Source organism: Anastrepha ludens, chromosome 3 (genome assembly GCF_028408465.1).
Source record: "Anastrepha ludens isolate Willacy chromosome 3, idAnaLude1.1, whole genome shotgun sequence".
In the NCBI taxonomy this organism is placed as follows: domain Eukaryota; kingdom Metazoa; phylum Arthropoda; class Insecta; order Diptera; family Tephritidae; genus Anastrepha; species Anastrepha ludens.
In genome coordinates, this window is record NC_071499.1 from 29,571,376 (window position 1) to 29,595,538 (window position 24,163).

The window sequence follows — 24,163 nt, forward strand, 5'->3', positions numbered from 1 at the left end:
TAAGTGATTCATTTCATTGCGCGGAGATATGATATTGACTTTCAGTCAAGATTTTACTCTCAAAATAACATATAATAAAAAAAACATTGTATTTTACACCCTGTATATACTCTCCAGCATGCGCAGTAGCGATTGTCTTTTCGTAAATACGTGGGTTTATTATTTTGCGCCTTTGCGACACTACGTGTGAAGAACTGTAATTCGATATTTTTCCACTTCTGAATGGCAAAGGTGCTTCGAATATTGGTTCACGCATATGCAGAGCTGTATTCATTTTCAGGGAGAATATTTTGAAGAACAATAAAGCCACTTTCATTAACATTTTACTCATTCACTTTTAGGCGCAATGCGGAGTGTTTAGTATGAGCTGGGGTCGATAGCCACCGCAACATTAGATATAGATAGGAAAATACGTTGTGGGGATATATCTTTCACTCTATTCTGTGACAATCAAAATTTGTTTCATTCCGCACAAAAGAAAAATAATTTCACAAATAATGAAAAGTACTATTTGCAAATTTATGCTTACTGTATTGCAAACGAAGAAGAACCTACAAAAATTACCGGTTTTTTATTATCGGGCGTTGACCTTTACACATTTTACGTTCAAGTGTAAAAGTTTCTATTTTTTAATTTCATGAATTTTTACTAAAATTTTAATCATTTTATTTCAGAGTTCTCCAACACCATCAATAAAAGTTTACCTTTTATGACACAACAATTCGAGCAGACGAAAAGTGAGTATAGCGAATTAAATAATATTCAATAAAGGGTGCTTTTTCAAAGGATCAGAACCTAAATTGATAACACAAAATTTAAAAATATTTTTGGAATAAACGTTTTTTTATTATAATCTGGTGGATAATTTCATGGCATTTATTTTTTTAATATGATATCCGGGATATATTTGCTGCGGCTACGAGTTTCATGGTTCATCCGGTTAGTCCAATTTTGTCCGCATAGCATCAATGGTGGCTTGAATATTGCAATAAATCGATTGTTAAGCGAGCTGTATAGCAAATTGCGCCGTCTTGAGGGAACCAAACACTCGATACACACATTTTTCTTAGTTTACTTCATTCCAAGTAAAAAATTCTATTTCACCTGGTAACACAATCAGCCTTACAACTACACATAAGGGCAAATAACTTTTCTATGAGCTTTTGGTAATCATAAATGAACTAAAAATATAGGTATTACTCCAACTAAAAAAAAGGATTTTTAAAAGTTTTTCTATAAAAAATAAAATTACAACGCAGAAAAATAAATAAAATGTAAATTTATATAATTTAGGAACTTTTATTTTATATTCGTATTTGTTCATAGTTTCTATATCCCTTGCATGTATTTATCCATCTCCAAAGTGACTTACGAAAGAGGGACGAAATGTAATGCAGAGGTGGTGATTGCCCGCCTGCACGTACTTTACTGTCTACTAGTGGTACTGCAGTGGCGATTACCTAAAGCCTAAAACAAGTAAATGTTACACGTATCCAAAGCATTGCAATTAGAATGGACTGGGACTGCTGGTGTATACCATATAGTTGACGATTCGTAGTCGGCCACTGGATGTGGCGGGCTGCATATTTAACTCTAAAATTATAAAATAAAATAAAAATAATTTTTCAGTTGATTCAATTTTATTTAAAAAATTGTACAGCTTAAATCATTTTCACTGAAAGCTAAGCCCAGAAACCCACTTTTGATCAATTTTAAATTTAGCAAATGAAAATTTTTGTTAAAATTATTATTTTTATATATTATTCCTCGATTTTAGGTTGAACCTTAGTATGAAGTTATCTAGGAAAAATTGCCAATCTTACTTTTGTGTCAATATTTTTAATTGCTTATTTTTATTTAAATTCTAATTCAAGTTTCCAGGCAGACTAGGCCTTTTCGGCTACCTCCATCTAATTCCATCACTTAAAAAAAGACAAAATTTCGCACTCAATCGTCGTGAGGGAAAATGGAAGCTTTAAAAAAGACTGGAAACTAGGCTCATCCGGCTCCCAGCTACGAAAAATCGGAGTCTGGAAACTCATTCTTTTCGGCTCTCTCCCTCCACATCTATCACACCCGAAAAAAGAATATTACACTATCGTCATGAGAAATAACGACCTCTTAAGGCTAGGCTTTCAAGGTTTCCAGTTAGGAAGAATCAGTCCTTACCGGCTCCCTCCATTCATGCACTTCCACCACATTCACGTCCTACATCCTGTATTTAATCGCTTGAATCAATTGAGCAAATAATTACGTATAGTTTCTTAGCACTGAAAGGAAACAGATAGTACATACATTTTTAAACTTATTGTTGGTTTCTTATACGACAAAGATTCAATAAAGAACAAAATAGAAAAAAAATCTACATAATTCAAAAGTAGTGCAGATTTTTATTTTACCTAAAAAATTATACTTTGGCCCTCAACTGTAATTTCTATACTTTTTTTTTTAATTTAATTAATTTTATTAATTTAATATTTTTTTAAAATAATTCAAATCATGAATGACCATATTTTGATCATTCCTTGCCCACTGTAACTGTGCCACATAAATTACTTACTGACTGGCTGCAATTAGTTGCGTTAATTCGAGCGCTTCGTCATGCTTAAAAACTTTAATTAGAACCTATGCAGGCTTCAGGTTGTTGGTGCATACATACATACATACATACACACATACAAATATGTAAGTTTACGCAAAAAGTGTAAATTGCCGCCTAACAACTTAAGTGGGTGCATATATCAGTAATGATTCAAATTTAGTAGTTTTGCTACAGAAAACTTTCAAACTCTCGAATAATGAGAATTGCACTTTTTCCAAAGAGTTTCCAGAAGTACTGCGGAGTTTAATGGCAAATTTGCTACGAAAAGACAATGCAATTTAAAGAGGTATAAGAAATAGTTTCCTGTGGGGTTTCATGAAAGCAATTTGCAGTCTTTAAGGATCAAAAAATTTATTTTTATTTTCCATATTTAAAATTTATTTAATATTCCATTTCATTTATTTTTAATATTTAAGTATCGGGAAAAAGAGGAAAGTTGGGGATGTACACCATAATTACTGGTTTGGATCATAGTCAGATCTGTGATTTCCTACTAGACAGTGGTCGGGGGGAAATGCTCTGCCTTTGGCCTTCACGCCCTGCACTTTAACAAAACACACTCAGAAAAAATTCCCTCCCTAAAATAAAGAAAACCATTCTTTATTTTGAACTCTTCCAAATTCATTAAATTTTATCGCTTTTGAGTATTTTTTCTTTTAAATGACTATAAATGTGTTTGAAACATAAACCCGTAGACCTCATTTTGATGTTACATTCTTCTTTGTTATTTTTTACTTTACTTACAATTATCTTATCGAATGCTCATTGCTTTTACGAACATATGTACGTAGTTGATTGTTTTTTTTCTTCGTGATTATATATTTTGTCGTGCAATGGATGAATTAATAGAAATTTTAATTGAGTTGGAAGGCGAACCGTTTTTGAACGTGTTTATTGGTAAGTTTATGGATATTTTGTTTTGCTCATTTTAGTTGTTGCTAATCATTTCAATTATAGAAAGCGGTCTAATTAAGGAATCATTGAAGCTCCTAAAGCCAAGCCATTTGGATACATTGATCGACACATCGCAGTTTGGACCAAGGGTAATTTTTGAGCATAATCTGCTCAATTGGCAAGCGCAACAGGTATTTTGTTATTTTGTGCATATAAACACATACAGATATGCATGCAAAAATTCATAATCTTCGTTTTACTTCACTAGGGAATAAAAACACAAGCCATTCACACTGAGGCATGCGCTTTATTGGCAAATGAATATCGTGGCGAGGTAAATGGTTTTTTGTAATATATTACTTTTTCTTTAGTTATTTATTTATTTTAAATATACATTTCTGTACTTCATATAAGGAATCTTTTGAAGCAATACTGAGTAAGTCGGCGGGTGGATCACAAATCCTGAAATACTATGCGCAAAAAAAGTGTCTCACTCCAAAGTATAGGAAACTTCTAGCTGCAACAGTTGCAAATTATTTTATTTCTGCTGAAGTACATCCAAACCCTAAGACATTTGAAGCTTTCGCCAATAAAATTGTGGATTTATTTGCGAGTGAATCTAAAGTCTGATCACAACCTAAAATTTTTATTAAAAAAAAGTTTTCTAACCTCGATTTCATTTACACAGGATATATATTACATTCATAAGAAAGGAAAAAAGCCAGGTGGATCTCTGTATGCTAAGTACCACAGTGTATTATTGAAACTTAGACGGGATGGTCTTATTTCCAAAAGAGATGTAGAACCAACAACAAAAGGAACGGAGATTAATTCTTGCGTAACAGGTATATATGTACATAGGTACATATATCGTCGTTGCGAAAGCAATACCGCGTATATCCAATATACAAAACTACATAACAATGTTAACAATGAAAAACTCTTACGGCCAAAAAAGTTTTTTTAATGAATTTTTCCAGTTTGTGTTTCAAAAATAAAAAACTAAAACCAAATTTTTTGCATTTTTATTCAATATTTAAAACATTTCATAATCTGAAAATTCAGGTAGATTTTTTAAAATTGAGAAAAAAGCTATTTTTCTTTTAGTAAATTTTTACTAGAAACAAAATAACAGTTTCCCTAATTCCAGCAAATTTTACTCTAAAATGAGTAATATTTTTATTTTCTTTTAGCAAAATATTATCTATTTCAAACATAAAATTTATTACAAATATAAAAACAAATTCCTTAAATCGGGAAAGTTTTTCTCGAAAGCATGTAAACATTTTTTCTTCATTTTGAGAAAATATCAGATACTGAAAAGAGGATGCCTTTTCTTAGGCGCCAAATCATTCCCATATTTCCTCATTTCAATAGTCGTTTTAACTTGAACCGAAGAAGTTTTTTTTTGAGTGCATACAGCTGTCTCGTTTTGAGTTAGATCGTTCAGTTCAGAGATCAATCAAATCGAATTCTGTAGGTACCATCATCCATTCTTATTGGGTCAAAGATCTTTCTTTCAATTTTTCTTTCTATGCACAGTCCGCAACCATAAGAGTCCATACCTCACAACCATGCGTTAGGATTGGTCGAATTAGGGTCTTGTATGGTAAATAGTTAACTTTGTAGGATTAGACAAAAGTCGAGACTTGAAAAAGTTCAGGTGGGCGTAATACGCTTTGTTGGCGGCTTTAATACGGTCCCTGCCTGCGAAAGTTGAATCACCGCTACATTCAAACATAACTCTTGAGTACTTAAAATGCTGCACTGTTTCAAAAGTATAGGCTCCCACATGGAAATTTTGCATCTGTGCAGGCCGCCTCGATTTGATTTTGCCCTCGTTTACAAAAAGGCCAATACCGTTCCTACTTTTTTGTTAATTTTTAAGAAAGTTGCTTTTAAATCATTCCTGTTTCTTGAGAGAATAGCGATGTCATCTACGTAAGCACATATTTCGGTTGTTTTAGTTATCAAAGTACCACCTTTGTTCACTTCCCTTACGACAAAGTGCAGCATCAAATTGATAAGGCATCCCATTGTTTTACACCTGATTCGATAAAGAACCACTCTGTGAGCTTGCCTTGAATGATCAGGGTAACTAAAGGGGCGGGATAACCCTAACACCCTGGCGCTGAGCAAATGCTGTCGCCCTGCGCAGATAAAAATTCCTGCTGCAAACTTGCTCACAAGGCACGTGGACTTAGGGCTGACACCTCCATGTCACGTAAAAAACAATAAGTCGTGATACCTTCCCAAAAACCGGGGGTAACTAAACTAACGGTTTTGGAAATATTGACAAGTTTGTCATATTTGTTTGTTTTTTTTTTCTTCATTTAGTCCATACTAAATGCGAGCATTAAGGGGACAGATACCTGTAAACGGCCATATTTTCCCTGATTTTCATTAAAATTATTTAAAATGAAGAAGTCAATATATATATTTTTTTTCAAAATTGGCATACAGTTTATTTATACATTAAAATAATATAAATTTTTTTTTCTATTTTAATCATTTAAAACGGCGGATGTACACTCAATTCTAACAGGAAGGTCGCAGCGGGGCTTCTCAATCGGCGGGCATTTTAGTATCGGCGTGACCTAAATACAAAAAACCAAAAATTTTTTTGTTTATTAATGTCATAATTTCTAAATGAATTTAAAAAAAAATGGAAAAAAAAAATCACGGAATAAAATGCTTAAAAAAAAAAAAACAAAAAAAAATTAATTTTGTGGCGAATTTTCCTATCATTTTTGCTTCGAAAAAATATTTTTTCGAAAACTTGTAAATTCACATACAAAGTAATATCATAAAAAAGATGTGTACAAAATTTCAGTGAGATCGGTCAATAACTTTTCGAGTTATCGTGTACGCCAATTCGAAAAATATAGTTCTGAGAAAAACGCGTCTAAAGTTTGAATACAACGTAACTATACCTCTCCCAGCGCTCGAACGCAAAGAATAGAGTCGTCACGGTTGACGATCTATAAAATAAGAAATACTTAAATTTACGTTCTAAATTTTTTTGACATATTCTTAAAAGATTATATTAACATTCTATAAAAAAAAAAAAAAAAAAAATTTTCGAAATTTTACAGATATCTGTCCCCTTAAAACATTAAATATATTACATTCTTTCTGAACATCCTGTATGCAGGCATATTAGGCCATTTTCTTTAGAGAAATAATTAATGGAAATAATATTTTCACCGTTTTTTTCGGATTCAAGCTTTTCTTTTCCTTACCTGTGGTATATAAGAGAAACATAAAAGAGAGCGAAACGATTTCAGTTTTTCAATTAGCAGCCCAATTATTCTCAATCGACAAAAAAAGTGTTGGCAAACAATTTTCAACTTCACTTTGCCGCTCATTCTGTTATACATTTTGTTCTCCAGTGCAAAAAGATCCATCTTAATGTAGCTGGAATATTATAAGTAAACTAAAAGTTTGTGTAAAGCGTGCATGTGTGCTTTTATCCAGAGTATTTTTTTTTTGTTTTTTTTTCTACACGTTCCAGTGAAAAGCCTTCAGAAGTTTCAACATTTTTCATTTAACTTTTATGCAGCTCATGTGGTGAATGGCCAAAGGCAGCGAGCGAGAGAGCAGCTTATTCAGAAGCTTCACACCAAAGTTGCTTAATTTTAAAGAAATCCGGAAGTAATTTTTTTAATTAAAATCCAAAACGAAATACTTTTCTAATATCATGGAAATATAATTAAAATCTCTAAATTGTAGGTTACAAAAATATTTTAAATTAACTGAGTAACTTTTGCGCTCCTCGCGCTTGTTCACGTGCCCTCACGTTTACATTAGCCTGCTTGCAATTCGTGAAAGAATTCTAGAAAATCAAATCCTCTAAAAAGGCTAAATAAAGCTTGGCGTTCTTGTGAGTTTTCTGCTCACAATTATATATATATAGCAGGTACATAAACGTGCAAGCATTCATATGAAAATTGTCTGTCGGTGCATGTGTGGGTAAATGGGCCTTAGGAATTCACTGGTCGGCGTTCTTTATTGCTTAAATTATGCTAATCACACTTGAATACATTTTCCAGCCGATTAGGCAAATCGCATAAGATCACGTCTCAGCGGAGGCTGTTTTCAGCGCTAAAGGAAAAATACCAAAGTAATGCGTTGCTTATGTACTTGTGCTGCCAGTCTGTCGTATCAGCAACAATTTCTTGCTTGTTGCAAATTGCTCTAAAGATACTATTTTTACTTACTTGCTAGAAAATTACATTCTGCGAACTCGATTTTTGAATTGAGCCTAGGTGTAAAAACGATTAAATGTCAAGACAATAAATAAAGGAAAATTTCATTATGTCCGGCAGGACGTATGTAAAAAGTACATACTAGGTTCAATAAGTTTTGCGGCTCGATAAGGAAACACACAATTTTATGGTTTCAAACACACTTCATTATTCAATGTACAAAGAGAAGTCCAAAATAAACAAGACTGAGCTAAAATAGAAACGACAGGAGGTTTGTTCTGATAACTTTGAGTTTATTTATTCAAAATAGTTCCCTCTGTCCTCGATATACTGTTTTGCGCGATCCAAAAGCTTTTCGAAAGATTGTTTCAGGTCATTGACCAGAATCCGGAATGTCCTATAGGATGTCGGTACAAGCCTTTTGGATGGCCTCTACGGACGCAAAACGTTTTCCTTTCATGGCTAAATGCAATTTTCCGAATAGGTAGAAGTCACAACGAGCCATGTTAGGTGAATACGGTGAGTGATTGATGTTTAAATGTGATTTCTAGTCAAAAGATCAGTCACAAGAGTGAATCGATGAGATGGTACATTATCATGCAATAAGTGCCAGCTTCCTCCTTCAGGGTATTCAGAGCGAATTTGACGCTTCAAAATACCAACACAGAAAATTGTATGGACGGTTTGGTCCATTGGCACGAATTACTTGTGTACAATTTCCTTAGAATCGTAAAAACAAATGAGCATCGACTTGAGTTTTGACTTCTCCAAATGCGATTTTTTGGGTGATGGCTCATCTGGGGCCTTCCTCTCGGCTCTTTGACGTTTACTTTCAGGTTTCATCACCCGTTACAATGTTACAAAGGAAGTTCTCGTCTTTTCTCGCCTCTTTAATGAGGTCTTTCGAATGTTGAGTTTTGAGCGATTTTTGGACCTCAGCTAATTTGTGCGGAATGACTTTTCGTAAGCTCAAACGATCAGTTAAAATGCGACAATTCGATGTTTGGGAGATATTCAAATCCGATTCCATGAATTTCAACGATGATTTCGATTCCTTTTTGATAAATTTACGAACAATTCGATGGAACTTTCGGCGATTATTGATTTTGATCATTGATATTAGCTCTTTATTCGAAGGGACAAATTAAAAAGATGGCGGCAAAAACATTTTTATGACGCCAAACTTATTTATTTTGGACTTAACCTTGTTGTCTGCCTGAACATCCATACATTTATGCTAAAGAGATTCCCATTTATGAACTCCATCCCTGAAGTGAGAGTCTGGAAAGCTGCAAAATATGCTTCCATAACTGTTATGACTTTATCATTTGATTAAAAACGCTTTCCACGCATGCACTTTTTTTTTTAGATCTGAAAACAGATGAAAGTCGCTAGGAGCCAAATACGGTGAATGTGGTCCAGCAATTCTAACTTTCATTCATGGATTTTAGACATTATCAAAATGCTCTTGTGACGCGGTTCACTGTCCTGAAGAAAAACAAATTTTTGTTTTTGGAAACTGGGTGTTTTTTCACGATGTTCTTCCTTTAGCTGTTCTAAAAGGTTAAAATTCAGTATTTATTGTTTTACCAGTTTGCAAGTAATCAACAAACCAAATTCTTTTCGCACCCCGAAAACTGATGCTAACAACTTCTTGGTCGATTTCTGGACACGAACTGGTTGCAGAGCCGAGAAACCAGGTTCACACCACTCGTTAGCTCTTTGTTTTGTTTAGGACCATGATGATATACCCAAGTCTCATCTATAGTAATGAATCGATGCACAAAATCCACTTTCCCTTCTCGAAAATACTAATAGTTGAAAAGTCTAATAGCAACACCCTCTCTTATCGAACCGCAAAACTTATTGCACAACCTAGTACCTCATCAAACTTAGAGAAGTTTCATTGTTGGAGGGAACCCGTTTAGGAAAACAAAGTATGTTTTAATGAATTGATTTATGTTGAAGAAGTTGCTGCTTTGCGACCAAAACTAGCAATGCAATGAGAAAAAAGGATGGCCTACTAGCTAAATCCAGTCCGAGGTATTTTAAAATTCAAATAACTTCTATGGGCAGTCTTTGCCTCCTCCTAATAGACTGTCAAAATAAGGTTCAACTAGAGAGCTCATATGCAATACATATGGATTTCTTTGACTCATATCGTCGCTCTTCCAATGGCCTAATTCTCTCGACCTGAGGACACATTGAGGAGCAATTTCTTTGACGAACAGATCTAATAGTGCCACGTTTTAGTTAAGTTCGAAACCTCTATTGGATATGATATAATTGCAATGAATATCGATGGTTAATATATAAAGATATAGTTTTTATCCATGGTTTACCATCACACCAGCCAACTGAGATATTTTGAAACGGATTACGACTTTACCATCCCAGAATTTTGGCGCGCTGATGTTTTTTTTTCGAGCGATGCCCCCCGTGAAAGAGCGCGCCTGAGCATTTACGAAGGTAGAGGAAAATTGGAAATTACTAAAAAAAAATTTCTGTGAATCGAGCTGACCGAACTCCGGGTGTAAACTGTTCCATCAACTGGTGACCTTAATTTGTACATGGTTCCGAAAGCCAACAATTGTACGTATGCATATACAATAAAAAATTGAAATGGAATTGTTGATTTATTTTACATCCTTTCAATTTCCTTCAAAGTTTTACTTAAATTAGTTTATTCCAAATGAAGGATATATTAAAGTACCTAAGAACTAATAAAAAATTCTTGGTTTACTTTGATCAGCAGACATTTTTCAAAATTGATGTCAGAAAACGCCCCACGACGAGAAGTATTTAGTTGTGAAAGAAACGAAAAAGACAGAAAACATCGTGGTTGAGAATGGCAAAGGTTACTAACTGCAGACTTTTTTAAGGGCAATATCGTTATTCTTTCGGATAGCCTGCGGCAATCCAGGCATTGGATTCGGCTACAATAATCTTTAAACTGGTGAAACAAAGTAGAAATAGCCTTACCACCTTGAGCGAAAGCAATAAAGTTATCTTATTCTGGGTTCCGGCACATCGGAACATTGAAGGAAACGAAAAAGCGGACGAACTGACCAGAGGGAGATCTGCCATGAACAACATTCTTGCAGAATTGGTGTTTACTCCACTGGGTGCAATCAAGAATGCAATTTCTTAAAAAAATATCTACAAATCGCGAAATGCAGATTGAAAGACCAGACAACATGCAAAGTTAGCAGACCAACAAAGTAAGCCCACCTACAACCACAAACAAATGCCAATACTGACAAATGTGAAATGAAGGGATGCCTGGAGACTCACGACTTAGTCGTAATCGGCTTTTGGTTTGTCGGGGAACAAGCAGCCAAAATGGGCGTCCCTAACAAAACATACTGTCATAGTTGCTTACCACCAGAGAAAAAGGAAACGATTTTCCATTTCCTTTGTGAATTCCCTGATTTATGGAAGGAGAGGATGCTAAAACTGGGCAAACCACTGTTCGTCAGTATAGAACAACTGTTTGGCTCAGACGTCAACAACTTACCACTGAAACCACTCAAAACTGAGTATAGTTATGTTGTAAATAACTGTTAAACAAGTTGTTAGCGAGGATGTAGCAAAAAAATGGTGCGGAAGCGCTAGTTAGATTCCAGATGGGTCACCCCTTCAACCAACCTACCAACCAACCAAAAAGAATTGCAGTGATTGGGCCCCCCATTCAAAAGAATGCAAAAGTCAAAAAGTTTTACATTACTTAAATCCTCTGATAATTTCCCCATCACCCCTAACTAACTAACTAACTTAACCCCTTCTAAGTTTCCTTATATGCAACCAATAATACATATTTCAAAGATAGTTCGAGAATGTAAGTTGAATCTAAACTCCGTTGCAAAGTGGGATAAAATTCGAAATTCTGTGAATACCGGGACACTTTCGTGTCCAGTTATGCCTGATGAATTGGCAAACTGTGATTGTTTAGAGCGTCCAATTGGACCCAGACCGAATTCGGAGCAAACGTATCGTGAACAGTTGGCCACGTTGCGGCTTGTTAACTCTTGATGCAGTACTAATAACTGTAAAACTACCAAGTACTTCCTGAAAAGGTTTTCTTAGAGAGGGGAAGAGTGAGCTATGTGCCCTGATAAGGCTATTTACGGAGAACATTATATTGGGACGAGATATGGTGACCATAGGCATCATCTACAATTCATTGTGTAAATGTTGCTAGGTGGATGAGGATTGTAAGTAGGTTAGATTACCGCGGGTACACCAGAAGTAGCACTAGAGTGCCGTTTTGATACCCTAATGTAGACCACTACCTGCGAAAAATTACAATACAATATTATAATACAATTAAAGAAAGAAAAACCATCTACCGCTATCCAGTGTTGTTGATATAGTGGACGAGAGTAACGGGATCTAGGATGGAGATCTGCCTCAGGCTATCCCCAAAAGACACACTAAGGAGCTTCCAGCGCCTAGCCGCTAGACTCAGGCATTTCCAAAGAAAGTGTTCAATAGCCTCTTTCTCTGAAGGATCCCAACACCATCTGAAATGGTGGTCGCACGGAAGTCCAATCTTCTTCGCACGAGTTCTGATCGCTCAGTTACCGGTGAACACCACTATGAGCTTGGAAGTTGAATTGCGGGGGATCCCCACCACTTCAAGCATCTTTCTTTTGTCGTACTGAGACCCAAGTATAATATAGAACTCCATCCGTCTTGTGCTTCTTTAAGAAAGAAATTTTGCAATCTCCTTTTAACAATGGTCGAGAGAACACCGATGCCTGAGATGAGGATAACCGCTCCCATGGCAGTCGGTTCTACGTTACCGGACGTCCCGTATTTATTTTCCGCCGAGGCCTGTCACTTCAGCAGCATTCCCCATATATATACGGGGAATGTTTATGCTGCTACTACAACAACAACATGAGGATAACTGAATCTGTCTCTGTCAACTACTTTCTGGCAAGCTCATCAGCAATTTCATTTTCCTTATGTTCCTATGCCCTGAAATCCTGATAAGAGAAATTCTTCCTGCACATTCGAGATGTTTGATCTACTCCTTACATGAGTGGACCAGTGGATGGGGATAGTATAGAGCATATGCACCACTGTTCGACTTTAAGCAGGCTTAGAAGGGATCGGTTGTACTGAGAACGGACGCGCTATATTCTCGAGCTATCCTTCAAAAAATCTGCGAAGTTTGCATAGGAGTAATGCATCACTGACTCTCTTTTTCTCTTGGCTTTACTATTATTATTATTATGAATTAAAATATAATTAAAATTATGAATTAATCTAGTATAAAAGCGCTAGATACCAGGGCTATCGGCTTTCTCTTGGCTTTAATATAATATTGACTAATTGCTTAGAAACTGTACGGCCATCCACAATTCCACTCCACCCCATCTCAATACGTTTGTATGTACATATGTTTGATATTTCACCAATTGTTTTCGCATTAACCTTACTTATCTATTAAACAGCCTTCACTCTGGAAGGTTCCAGCCAAATTTCTGCTTTTAACTTAGTGCGCTTAATGAAGGAAATACAGAGCAAATTGGTAGCAAGGTTAAGCGAGTTGTTATACTCTCGACCAACCTCAACCTTCGTTTCCGTCCCGTCTACATTTCTACTTATATATCTATAATGCGAGTAATACCTTAGTCACCATGGAGAACAACCGCTAGCGCCGAACTTGTAATGGGAAATGTCATTTCAGACATTTTTCAGGACCATCTCAGCATGTCCTTCATAGACGAGTAAAAGAAAGGAAACGTCAACATCTGCGATTGCAATAAAAGCCAAAAGCACTCAAATGAATATGGCCAAAACAATGTCATCAACAACAAAACCAACAATAAATAGCATGAACACATGAACAACAACAAATGCTACAATAGCATCAACATTGTAACCGAAGAAGATAGGAGGACTCTTTAGCACAATACCACAGCAGAGAGGATGATAATGCTTGGCAGACAGCTATCATAAAAGTAAAAGGAGAGCTGCCAGGCAATCTGTGAGTGTGTGTGTATGTTGGCTGCGATACGAGTAGTTAGTAGCCTGGCAGGCAGACAGACATTTATTGTCGTCAGGGATAGTGAGGCAATGCGTCACTTGTTGCTGTTGGTGCAGGTGCTGGTGCTGGGACTGGTGCTGGTGCTGGGACTGTTGCTGGCAGCTCACACTCGTACCTGCTTAATGTAGCGGTATTGTTGCGTATGATATGCTGGCATGTGGCGTGTGGTGAACGGTGAACGGTGCATGGCTGACTGACAATGCCACCTTGAAAATCGCTTGGAAGATTTGGATATAAATAACAGTGAAAACATGAAAATGCCGTAAGCCAACCACGAAACACACTCGAAAATATTGGTGCATACCACTACCAGCATATGTAGGTCTACGTGTGTGTACTTAGTACTTACATTAAGTAAATACACCAACAAGAGGAGACTTTGTTCATGATGCGTTGAATAGATAGCCTTTGCAACCTTTCAACGGCGAATACTACCAACAAATGCCAGCATGTGGCTCATTACAATAGAACAGCAGGAGAGCGAAACATTAAATTTCGAGGACGAACTGTTAATGCCATATACTGAACAGGAGTGCCCTCAATATTGTGTTTATGTATAAAAAAAATCAGCCAAAGGAAGGTGACTTAAATTTTTATGCCTTCAATAAACTCATTGTCATGCTTATGACAATTTTCGCAAAGAATTTACATAGCAGAAGTGCTCAAAAGTTGTTAGCACACTGGGCTGCTGGGTCATTGGGGTACTCCAGTCAGCCACAATCGTTGTAGAATTTTTTTTAGAGTTTTGCGAAGAGAGCTTCGTGGTGCAAATCTGCTTTCTTCAATGTAAATTGAAATATAAACAAATTAAAATAAAATACAAATTGGCGCGTAAACTTTTGTTAGGTGTTTGGCTGAGCTTCTCCTCCTATTTGTGTCGCGCGTCTTGATGTTGTTCTATTGTACAAATGGAGGGCGCTGCAGGTTTAAGCCTATTGCGAACGGCAGCTTTTCGACAGCATTTGCCATTGTCTGTCGAGGGGCGACCGTTATTAGAAAAAACTTCTTCTATTATTTGATTTTGAGATATGATATGAGACATTTTTGCGCTACCCACCTATTTATACGAGGTGTGCTCAAATAAGGTGAATTTCCAAATTTCTCTGGCTGTGTATATTCCAATTTTGATTATTTTTTTATGTTGGTACACTCGTCTCGAAGACATGACACAGTTTCCCTTCTCTGTACTTCGTACAGATCTCTCCATCCGTAAACTGGGTTTTGAGGGTTGTGCTAGCACGGATATAGGTATCTTTGTTTTTACTGACGGATCCAAGATGGAATCTGGAGTAGGAGCGGGGTTTTTCTCTAAATAAACCAATATTTCAGCCTCCTTTAAACTGCCGGAAATGAGCAGCGTTGTTTCAAGCAGAGGATCGCTGTTGGGAGGGAAACAATAATATTTTTTCTGAAAGTCAAGCCGCGATCAAGGTCCTCGCTGTATTGCAGCTCTCTTCTGGTCAACTCCTGTAAGGAGGAACCACACGTGCTAGTAACATTTCCCTTATCTGGGTTCCTGGACACGGGAATATAGAGGGAAATAAAATTTTCGATGAGTTTGCCCGGAAAGGGTCGACAGAACTGGTTTCAGTGGTACCCATCTCAGACATAGGTGTCCTCGTCACCGTTGTTAAAGAGAACCTTCACAACTTCCTTCTCAAAAAAGCGCAAGACAGATCTCCATCTGTCACTTTCTCTGCAAATATCCGGCGCTGGCGGCTAGACGCTTGAGATTCCTTAGCATCTAATTTGGGGATGGCCTGAGGAAACTCTCCAGCCTAAATCCCTTTTCTCTCCTCCACTACATCAACATCACTGGATGGCTGTAGATGGTTTCTCTTCCAAAAAGTTTTCATAGGTAGTGGTCCACATTTTGGTATCAAAATGGCCCATAAGTGCTACTTGTAGTGCACCTGTTGTACTCTTGCCATCTTACCTCCTACCTACGTACCTTGCCATATAGCATTTTTTGTTTGTTTGTGAGAGACATATAGAAGACAAGTGTTTTGCGTGTTCGGCGATTTTATGCTACCGAAAAAATGGATTAAGAAAGTTGCATAAAATTTTGTGTAAAAAATGGAATTAAGTGCTCAAAAACACTTGAAATGATGACAGTGACATGCGTCAAAAAATGTTTACAATTGGTACAAACTTTTCACAGAAGATCGAGAAGATATGAATGACGACGCTCGCTCTGGGCGCCCCAGCCCATCAACGACCGATGAAAATGTTGAGAGAGGGAAGAAAATTGTTATGGAGAATCGTCAAATTACAATTTAGGAAGTTGCTGAGGATATCGGTACATCAGCTAGCTTGTGTCATGCAAGGAGGAGTCCAAAATAACTCCGGCTGGAGTTAGAAGAGGAACAAAACCAACATAGACTCAGAAAAGGGGCAACAATGAATGACGTGAAAAATCGATACAAATTTTGGCATGTCAAACATGGAATCAGATTTAAAGATCTTAGAAGACTTCAGACAAACTTCTGTTCTTTATAAGGTTGATACATTAGCACCCAATTCTATTCCCTTCAGGAGCTTTCAAGTTCTTCGAAATTAGAAGGCGGGAATCAAAGAGCCTAAATTCAAATAATCGATTCCAATGAGTTTTTACCCAACAATCTTTCAGACAGAAATATATGCCATTGTTGTATTTGTGAGGGAATGCCTCCTCAGATGAATGAGAGGAACCCACCTTTAAAATACTTTCAAATAGTTAGGCGGTTTTGAAAACCCCTCTTCAACTATATTCACCTCAAAAATGGTATATGACTACCTGAATCTCTTCAACAAATTAGGGAGTATTATTAGGTTGGGTTCCTGGATATAAAGGATATGATTGAAATGAAAAAACGGATCATCTAGCGAAAAAAGGGGCCTCTAGCTGGTTCTGAGTATTTTTTTGAACTTACAAAGGGCCACATGAATTTCTTAGGAAGTGGGATGGTAAGAAATTTGTTGAGCACTCGCGAAATTCTATCGGTCAGCGATATTCGCTTAGCAGAGTAGACTTACAGGTCACTGAGTAGACTTAAAGGCACTGGGAACTGTACAGTCCACTGTAACCTGAGATATCACTTAAACAAAATTGGTCTCTCTGAGTTCATGATCTGCCGATTCTATAAAATGGGCACTGAAAATTAAGAATACAGTTTCGTGAATAACCCCATAAAGCAAAAAAGGGCTACGCCACCCAGAATGTGCTAAAATTTGTAAAAGGCCTTAAAAACCTTAAAATATGGGGTACCTCATCAGGCTTTGCCCAATAGATCTCTTTTGGCCGCAGTGCGCAGTAGCCTGATAAATATAATAAATAATAATAATTTATTTATGAATGAAATTTCAGTCGCATCACGAATGTTTAGCTCTGCCAACAAAAGTCTTCAGTTTAATATGCAAGCCGCTAGATAGACTACCTTTTACGTATATAAAAAAAGTTTTTTTTTTGACTTGGTATTAATTCTTCACTTTCTTCTCTCATTTAATTAAATACTTATGCAAATTTTTCCTTCCTTCATTTCCTTAATTCTTCCATTCTCTAAGCGCGCACCTAATTACTTACCCTTTGCTTGCGGAGTACAGCTTTTTGCCAGTTACCACTTCAGTATTGCCTTGACATTTCCACTCGCCAATTTCACTAGCAACAACAACAATGCCAACAAGCACAAAGAACGTGACAAATATTTCTTTCTGAATTAAATTGTTTCCATTAGGAGACTAATGGCTATGCAGAGCACAAAGAAAAACTAAGCACCTCGTAAAAAATACCTCATATTTTTGTTTGTACTGCTACAAATCATTACATTCGACACGTTGCGGTAGCCAATAATTTTCAAGTTGATAGCTTGGTTGGTGTGCACCAGTAAGCGGGTCGGACCATTCGATGGTTGCCGAATTGGCTGCATTATGATGACATCTGCGACTGCATTGGCGCCCACTTTGAGTGCGCAAATAAATCAGAAAAGTTTTTAACTTAAAATGACATTTCCTCACCGTACACGCTTCAGTGTTCACTCTCCACAAAGTCACTCTCCACGAGCCATTACGTCACCGCTTATTTTATTGTAATAAATATTTACTCACAACCCACATTTTGGCATCGGATCATTTGTTGCTTTCTACTGATTTACTATACATTCTTTGGTATTCCATCTTGTTGTTGTTGTTTTTGTAGTTTGTTCTACACTACCTCTCTGGCTTGTGCAGTTTCTCAATAATTCCTCAGGTTGGCGCATATTTTTCATTGTCAACTGCCACTTAAATCAAAATTCTCATTTTGGCTTTCTCGATTTGAATTTCCGCTTGAACTGCGGTCTCGGGTAGTATTGGTGGTAATGTTATACGCCCCCCGTCGTTGTGATTGTGCTGGTGAAATGCTTGTGTACATGCATACACACCTCAACCCCTCAAGTAGCCGCTATATTTAAAGTAAAAACAAACGCGATAACAATGTTGGCACTGGCAGTGGCTGTCAAGGTCGTGTCGTTGCAAAGCTTCCGGCTAGGGTGAACAGGAATTGGAATAAAGAGACTGAAACAGTAACAGAAATGGGCAAAAACACACACACACACACACGGACCAATGCAATGAAAACATATAAATGGTATTTAGTGGCAAGAATCGTGAAGAAGAGTTGCGGCGGTGGGCAGAATAGAAATTAGAAACAGGTGATGGCAGGCAGTGTATGTACAAGTTGAACTGCATTGTATTGTTGTTCTTTTTTTTGTTTTTGTTTTGTTTGTTATTGTATATGTATATAGGAAGAACCATGAGCGAAAAAAGCAATAAGTCAATAGTGTACATCAACAAAAGTCAAAGTCAGAGTCACAGCGAAGGCAAAAGCAGAACCTAAAATAGAAACAAGAACCCCATCGCCATCAGCTTGCTGAGACAAGTTTGAGCGTTAAGAAATGCACGCACACGCCTACACTCGTGCGTATGTTTATTTGTACGTGTGTATATATATAAAATACGCCCAATACAAACATACAAATGTGCATTTTCCTCATATAATGGAATAATGTAATAAAACGCATGACAGAGCATTACAAAATTCTCTATGCACTGCCAAGTTTATGAAAAAATCTTAAAAATAAAATTTATTTTTTATGCAGAAATTTGCTTGGCTCTTAATGATTCAAAAATCGGTTTGATAAACATTTTTTTACTGGGATGGCTCAAAGTAGGCTTTAGAGTATTTGAAAGTACCATCTATAATCTGACCTAACCTATGTCCTAGGTTGGGTTAGGTATATCTGGCTTATTTGAATAGATCTCACATAGACCAAACCGATCAAAAACCGTACTAAAAGACGCAAAGAATGCAGAAGTTCAAGAGTACTTATCCAACCCCTCGCCTACGCAAGATACGGACTACTCACTGTGGAAGGTAACGAAAACAATGTACAGCCAACATCTAACATTGCACCGATAAAAACGTCCAACGGAATCTGGGCAAAAACTGACAAAGAAAAAGTTATCGAGTTTGCGAAACACCTTTCAAAGGTTTTTGTACCACTTCCGAGTCAAAATGCGAAAAAAGACCATACAATTGAAAATTTTTTCTCACTGCCATTTCAAATGGATTTTCCGATTCCACGCCCTTCCCTATTTGACACAAACCGGCGTCACCGAATGGTCTTGTGTGTGATTACCATTCGGTAGGGCCCATGCTCGAAACTCAATACGAACATAAAACATCAAATGATAGAAAAGGTTTTTGCTAATATTTGCGGCTCCTCGGCAGGGAATGGAAATACTCCGGTGTGCTTCTGGCTCTAAATAAATGCTCATAAAAAGCCGTCTGCTGCTCGGAGGCGACATAAAACTATAAATTCTTTTATCTGTAGAACTGACGCACTGGGGATTAAGATGCACACGGCATTAACCACCCTGCTGTTCCTTGTGATCTATTAAGAATTCGTATTCTCTTAGCGAAATATTTCGATTCGGGTCAGATTTCATCATCAATAAATTTGAAGTTTTGGAGCTTATCTATCAGAATAAATGTTTGTAACCTTACAGGATATTATATTTCTTAGCGGATTTAGCTTTGATAGTCACTACTTCCTCTTGAAGCGTTCTTCTTCTTAATTGGCGCGATAACCGCGTATGCGATTTTGGGGTAGTTTAACAAGGCGTCATTTCCTTCTCGTGCTAACCGGCGCCAGTTGGTCATGCCAAGTGAAGCCAAGTACTTCTCCACCTGATCTTTCCAACGCAGAGGAGGCCTTCCATTCCTCTGCTACCGCCAGCTTGTACCGTATCGAACGTTTGAAAACCGCCGTAGCCCGACTTTATTCTTAATGGGCGTAATTGATAGAACACTCCTCTATCGAAGATATTCAAAGAGCCTTGCCTCCAAATATTGCTTTTGATGTGGATGAGAGAAGATGAATGGTTGGCGAAGAAGCCATTTCTATTCTATCAACATTTACGCTGATCAGTCCGCGCGCGAAAGAAGTCCAACTTTTTGAGAATAGTTTGAACTCAGCCCCTAGCATATGCAATGTCCACATTTCTGACGGGTACAGTTTCTAGCCAATTTATTGAGCACTGAAGTACGGATGGCTTATACCTAACCGCACTTATTAATTATATAATAAGTCCTTATGTATTAACCGCAGTTTGTTTTATTATTATAAAGGCGAAACTGTAAATTGCATTAATGTAAACTGCGTGTACACACACATGCACACACACATTCCCAAACACACAAATATTTACTCATAATTGAATTATAGTTTGAATAGTCATTTATTTGCCTAATATAATTTTCGAAAACAATGTTAATCCATGTTTGTATTTGACTTAATTCCTCCAATAAATCTAAGTATACACAATCGGATTTTGATGTGAAACGCATTTACCAGTGAGAGGGAGGAGAATTTAATAACGTTGAAGGAGGGATGTGGTAATAGGCGTTACTGGAGTGGAATTGAATGTGCAATTTGTTCATTTAACTAATTATTTTCATGCATATACACAAACACAAATACATAAATACATACATACAGGGTGTTTTGTTATCGCTTACGACAACTGTAAGGTTGCATTCAGTGATTATTCTTATGACGAAAGAGACGAAAAGTTGAGATCCTACTTGAACGTCCCAGGAATGGCAGCCATTTTTATTTTCTCTCTCACGAAGGTAGACACACCTGAGACACACAAAATACCATATCTTTTAATGTGAATTCTTATGGATATGAATATGAAAAAAAAGCATTTCCTTACTCTGCTTACTGAAAAAACTAAAGTGTTAACCGGGAACTATTTTTACCGGGAACTATTATTACCTAATGTTATGAACAGCACCAAATTGTAAACTTTATGTTGACTATTTTAGGAGTTATAGTTGCTTGAACTTGAGCTTGCTGTGCAGAGTTCCTTGAGGTTTGTGATTTTATTAGCGAGGCAATTAAGTTAGGTTAGGTTATGGTGGTAGTTGGTGTGTACGACCAACTCACTTAGACCTTACAGGTTCATTGCGATAGACAAATAGACAAGAAAATCTTCTTGGGGTCATATCTAGGGGTCGGTTCTGGTTTCTCATCTTTATCTAACCATTGGCGTTTGCGAACAAGATTATTGTAAAGGACCCATTTTTCATCGCCAGTAACGATACGGTTCAAAAAACTTTAATTTTCAAGCTCTGAGCTATCATATCGAATGTCAAATTTGGCTCAGCTTCCACGAGTTCGAGCAAGGCTTCGGAGTTAAAGACTTCAGGGCGACCAGCGCGCGGAGCATCCTCCACGTCAGTTTCTAATTTATTTGAGTGTATTGTCAAAGAGAAAGTATATTTCCCAATCAACATGGGTTTATTCTGGGCAGATCTAAGTTGACGAATTTAGCTGCCTTTATGGAGGATTGTTTCCATACTTTTGAAAGAGGTTTTCAAATGGATGCAACCTGTACTGATTTTTCTAAGGCTTTTGGTAGGGTATCTCACTAAATATTAATAGGGCTCTCACTCTCAATATCTTAAAAGGTTTATTTCTTATCTTAATAATAGCCACAGTGTCGTTCGGCTCAATAATGTATCGTCTTATTGTTTTGTTGCTTCGTTTGGTGTCCCCCAAGTAGTAGTGTAGGTCCGTTACTATTTGTCCTCTTCATTAATGATATTTCCTCCTGTTTTTCCAAGCGTAATTTTCTTTTATGCGCTGATGATCCCAAGATCTGTTATGAAATTAAATGTCCAGGAGATTCTTTCACTCCCCAGCGTGAGTTGAATAACTTATATAGGTACTTATATAGTTGGTGTGTGCGTAATCGTTTGTTCCTCAATAGAAGTAAACGTCATTACACTTTTTATGCGAAAGCTTCTTAAAGCAAAATACAATTGGTGAATTAAAAGACCTGGGTGTTTATTTTGACTCCAAGCTCAACTTCACCAACCTCATAAGCTATATTCTTTCCAAATCCTTCGGAATGTTACTCTTTATACGTAGAAATAGTTCTTCGTTTTCTGATCTCTATACCCAAAACTGTTGCACTCGTCCTTAGTTCGGTACAGGTTAGAATACAAGATATTCGTTCCCATTTCACACAGTATATATTAATAGCTTAGAGTATGCTCAGAGAGATTTCTGCGCTTTGTTTTCCGCTCGATGAAATTCGTGGCTCACATGCCGCCCTATCGCTCTCGTTGCTTACTAATAAATCTCATGTCCTTAGAGTCGAGGCGTGTGTTCTGTTTCCGATGTGTTTTACCTTTGATATATGCGCGGGCTGTATAGATTGTCGGTACCTGCTCAAGAACATACATTTTAATGTTTCCTCACACCTTTTCCGTTGGAATGAATTGTTTTTTGTGGGTATTGCTAAAACTGTTTATGGGATGAATGCTCATTTTAGGCGGACGCTAGCTCAGTTTAATGCTTATTCTTCTTACTTAGACTTCGATTTTTATTGCTCTAAGTATACTTTTAAGCAGTAGCTTATAAGACGCTTATCATAAGGTATTTGATTGTATGTATCTATCGAGTGAACTTATTTTGGTATGCGAAACTTCTTCGTAGCGGGGCAAGATTAATATAAAAATGGCTGTCATTCCTAGGGCACTCGTGTTGGATACCAACTTTGGATACCTATTTTCGGCATGAAATTAACCAGAGAATGGGACCTTAAAGTCTCTGTAGTTGATAACAAAACACCCTGTATACGCTCTTGCATACGTTTGGCCAAAATATTAAATGCATTTGTGAGGTTTGTGTGCACTTGTACTGTTAGTTTGTAACAGTAATCTGATTAAGTGAATTATAATGCAGAGTTACGGACCACTTTCTACTTTATTGCTCGTATTATTTCATGGCATTTGAAACTTTGCTTTTAATTTGAAGCATACAAAGTTCATGGCGTAGCAGCTGTCCATGAGTAAGGGAAAAATTACTTAGCTTTTGGGTGCTGTTAAGGTGCAAAATATTAACAGATGTTTACGGTCGCCCATTTCAAATATTGTTGCAAAGAGCACAAATAAGTTGAGGACTCGCTGAGAACATCAACAGATCACCGAATTTGATTACACAATGCAACAAAGTGAACTGCCAGGTGAAGTTTGTAAGTCCAAAATCGGAGGTACTGTAGCAGGAACTGCAGACGAATATGAGTGATATATATCAATGTTAATTTCTGCGAAGAGCTCCCCATCAAGCTCAAATTTAGGCTATCGGGCCACTGCAATGTTTTCCAAGCAGAAATAGCCGCAATTAAGAGAGTTGTGGATTAGCTGCTCGCTTCTGTAATTATCGCAAAGGAGGAAAATATCTGCTCCGACAGCCAAGCGGCAATTAGGGATTTGAGCTTGCTATATGTGCGTTCGAAATTAGTCGGGAAATGCCTGACTTCCCTCTCGATTGCTTAGGAATACTTCGATATTAGGCTCATTTGGGTTCCCGGTTACAGCGGCATCGAGTGAAACTGCTGGACACTGTCCGTTAGGTATCCATACGGTGAGACTTGGCATTGCTTCAAGGAATCATCTCAACATCTTCTTCTCAGCTGTCCTGCTCTCGCTAAGAGCTTAGGTATAAACATCTGGGCTCTCACTTTTTCGCTACACCGGCGGATATCACGGGCTTAAATAAATATGGTGAAATTCATCAGCAGCTTGAAACGTAAATCGCCACTCGTTGGTCGCCATCCTCAAATCCTCCAATCCAAGCCCTGGATTCTGCCTGGTTCCTCCCCCTCTCCTGTTCTCCTTCCCTCCCACAGTATGATATCACAACGGACAAATTTTAAATTTATGTCCAAGTGGGCCCCTCGCAAAGGCAGCCATTTAACCTAACCTAACTGGTGTTAATGTCCAGTGTGTCGAACTCGTGCACCACTGACTAATACTATAGTCACGCAGCAACCCATTCGGCCACGGCGGCTTGAAGAATTGTGCATTTG

General features: G+C 37.3%; 1 protein-coding gene across 5 annotated transcripts in view; it reads left to right on the forward strand.

Annotated features, from left to right (window-relative positions):
* Positions 1-672: 672 nt before the first annotated feature.
* LOC128857285 (uncharacterized) overlaps positions 673-24,163 on the forward strand; it is a 206,783-nt gene continuing 183,292 nt past the window's right edge. For all 5 annotated transcript variants that reach the window (XM_054092977.1, XM_054092979.1, XM_054092980.1 and 2 more), the window contains exon 1: positions 673-737. The gene's annotated coding sequence lies outside the window, so the exon portion shown is untranslated. The remainder of the gene's footprint in view (positions 738-24,163) is intronic.